This window comes from Podarcis gaigeae (assembly GCF_964106915.1).
Source record: "Podarcis gaigeae genome assembly, chromosome: 16".
Taxonomy (NCBI): Eukaryota; Metazoa; Chordata; class Lepidosauria; order Squamata; family Lacertidae; genus Podarcis; species Podarcis gaigeae.
Genome location: NC_139693.1, coordinates 2,876,788 through 2,880,095, shown reverse-complemented (window position 1 = coordinate 2,880,095; position 3,308 = coordinate 2,876,788).

The following is a 3,308-nucleotide window of genomic DNA, read 5'->3' as shown; positions in this document are numbered from 1 at the left end:
CTGAGGCCGTTTAGGGCTTTAAAGGTCAGCACCAACACTTTGAATTGTGATCATGCCTGGATGGGGGATAGAGGGTTGTGTGTCTGTGCAAAGATAAAAAATTACCTTCATTGCTCTTCCCACTTTGTCTCTCCCCTCCCCCCCAACATGTGGCCCTTGAAACATTACCTGAAAGGAAAAGGGGCCTTCAGGCAGGAACAATCTCCTGGTTCCTTGCCGCACCGGTTGCTGAGCAAGCACCAAACCGGTCACATCCTAACGATCATCACTGGTGAAGCAAAGATCACGTAGCTACCTCCTTTCGACTTTTTAATTTTTATCTTTTCCTCAGGCTCCTGCCTGCCTGCCTGCCTGCTGCAGGCTGCTAAGTTTCAGATGGCAAAATAAAGCCTGAGTCCTATTCTCTCCCCATTCCCAGCTTTGGGAAAAAGGAGACCTTTCTCTTCTTTTTGCTTACGTGGGCATTTAAATCACGCACACCCCTCGCCCTCGTGCCAAGAGCTTGATTTCAATTAGAGCCTTGGCCCCTGCCGCTTTCTGCAGTGGCGGCGGCAGCGGCACGATTTATGGCTCCCACCGCATTACAGGGCCTGGAGGTGGTCCCTGATGCTGCAGAGCGGAGTTGCAACAGCGTGGCCAAGGAGAGACACGGATGCTGCGGTCTGGGAGGCGAGAAGGGGCCGGATCCTGGCAGGGCGAGGAGATGGGATCAGGACCATTGCTGCGAATGGTATACCAGGCGTGCATCTTCCTTTCCAAAAATGGAGCAAAGAGGGTGTGCGAGCGAGTAAGTGTCTAAACTAGCCCATGCCATGAAAGTAACTTTGATATTCATGTCTCCGACCACATTGGCCGACCCTTCTGCAGGAGAATTCAACAGCACACGTCTGTTTCTCAATGGCCTGGCAGGCTAGGAAACAGTCCAGAGCAGCAAGGAAGCACAACAGACTCTTTTCAAACTTCAGGATTCCCCAACACGGTGCCCTTGTGGTCTTCCCCTGGTGTCCTGAAAGCCTTTGAGATGCCCACCTGCAGCTCACTGCTTCCTTGGGCAGGAGGTGATGAGGGTGATTGAAAGGAAAAACTCCAGCAGCATTGAAGAATAACAAAAGGGTGTTTATTGCTAGTAATAAAGGCTCAGTGGGATTACTCCCCAAAAGCTCAGCAAAGACCCCAAAGGGTGGGGCCTCCTTAATATACATAAAGGTAAAGGGACCCCTGACTGTTAGGTCCAGTCGTGGCCGACTCTGGGGTTGCGTCGCTCATCTCGCTTTATTGGCCGAGGGAGCCGGCGTACAGCTTCCGGGTCACGTGGCCAGCAGGACTAAGCCGCTTCTGGCGAACCAGAGCAGCACACGGAAACGCCGTTTACCTTCCCACCGGAGTGGTACCTATTTATCTACTTGCACTTTGATGTGCTTTCCAACTGCTAGGTTGGCAGGAGCAGGGACCGAGCAACGGGAGCTCACCCCGTCGTGGGGATTCGAACCGCCCACCTTCTGATTGGCAAGTCCTAGGCTCTGTGGTTTAGACCACAGCACCACCTGCGTCCCATTTAATATACGTAGCTGTTATCTATAAAAGCAATACATATGCATAAACTTCCTCCAGTCTAAAGTTTCAACCCAATACAGTGGTACCTCGGGTTAAGTACTTAATTCATTCCAGATGTCTGTTTTTAACCTGAAGCACCACTTTAGCTAATGGGGCCTCCTGCTGCTGCCGCACCGCTGGAGCACAATTTCTGTTCTCATCCTGAAGCAAAGTTCTTAACCCGAGGTAATATTTCTGGGTTAGCGGAGTCTGTAACCTGCCGCGTATGTAGTACCACTGTACTAATTATACCATGTACGGTCTTTCCTTCGTTACCTATTCATTGAGCAAGGGAACAAAGAACTCTCTCTTGCTGCAATGATCTCTTTGCATTCCTTTCTGTCTGAGGGGGCTAGAACCAGAACTGGCCCTTGAGCTGCCCCTGAACCGTGCCGACCGTTTGGCGAGTCCACGGTGCCAGAAATCGCGTCTGCGCATGCTCAGATGCCGAAAATTGCGTCTGCGCAGATGCCAACGCTGGAAATCATGTCTGCACAGACGCCGGAAATTGCGGCCATGCACGTGATCCGGCCCACGGAGGGATCTCTGCTGGAGTGAACCGGCCCAGGTGAGGTAAACCTTGAGCGACCCCTACTCTACAGAATGTAGAAAAACTGCCTTTTTGAGCTCCGGGACCCACTACAGTGGTACCTCGGGTTACAGACGCTTCAGGTTACGGACGCTTCAGGTTACGGACTCCGCTACCCTAGAAATAGTACCTCAGGTTAAGAACTTTGCTTCCGACAGTGCGGTGGCAGCAGTGGGAGGCCTCATTAGCTAAGGTGGTACCTCAGGTTAAGAACAGTTTCAGGTTAAGAACGGACCTCCAGAACAAATTAAGTTCTTAACCTGAGGTACCACTGTATTGCTCTTGTCAGCTCACTCTTTGACTCCCTCAGTCAAAGCCATGGCCCAGGGTGTGGTCGCTGTTATGCGCTGGTCCAAGTTTTTCTCCCGGTGTCTAATCTGGCTTATCTCTCCAGGGTATCTTCTCATCAATCTGGCTCCCTCACGTATCTATTAGTGACAAGGGGGATAAATTGAATTCAGTTCGTGCTTAAAGGCGAAATTGCCTGATTTTGCACTTTATGAAACAATGCGCGAACCGAAACTCTGCCATCCCTCGAAATTCGCACTTCCCCGAATTTTTGCAGTGCAGCTGTCCAGCCAAGTGCTGTGATTAAAAAAATGCACCAGCTGGGACAAAGTGTGCATAAAAACGCGTATATTGGTGAAGATAACATGCAGAAGTGCAGTAAATCCCTGGAAGTTGATTTGCAGGAAGAAATGTGCTTAATAGGAGAACATGAGTATCGGCAAATGCACATATGGATAAATGAGCCCTGAAATGTTGATGTCTTTTTGCGAGGAATAAAACCAGGAGACCGTGTGAAAATGTGGAGAAACGAACTTGAGATTGGGGGGGAAAACGAGCAACGCCGGAAAAACCGAAACGGACAGATTCATTCATCCCTGATACCTATCTGTAAGATTCTGTTGATTTAAGTTCACAATTATTGCGGGGAGATCAGCTCCTTTCTGAACTTCCTTTGGCGTATACATTCACACGACTGCACTGCAAATCTACTCTACCTGCCGCTCTCCCTCAATCTCTCCTTCATCTCCTGTTTGCCTAATCTCTAATGGTCTTTTAATGTGTGTGTGTGTGTGAGAGAGAGAGAGAGAGGGAGGGAGGGAGGGAGAGGGATGCCATG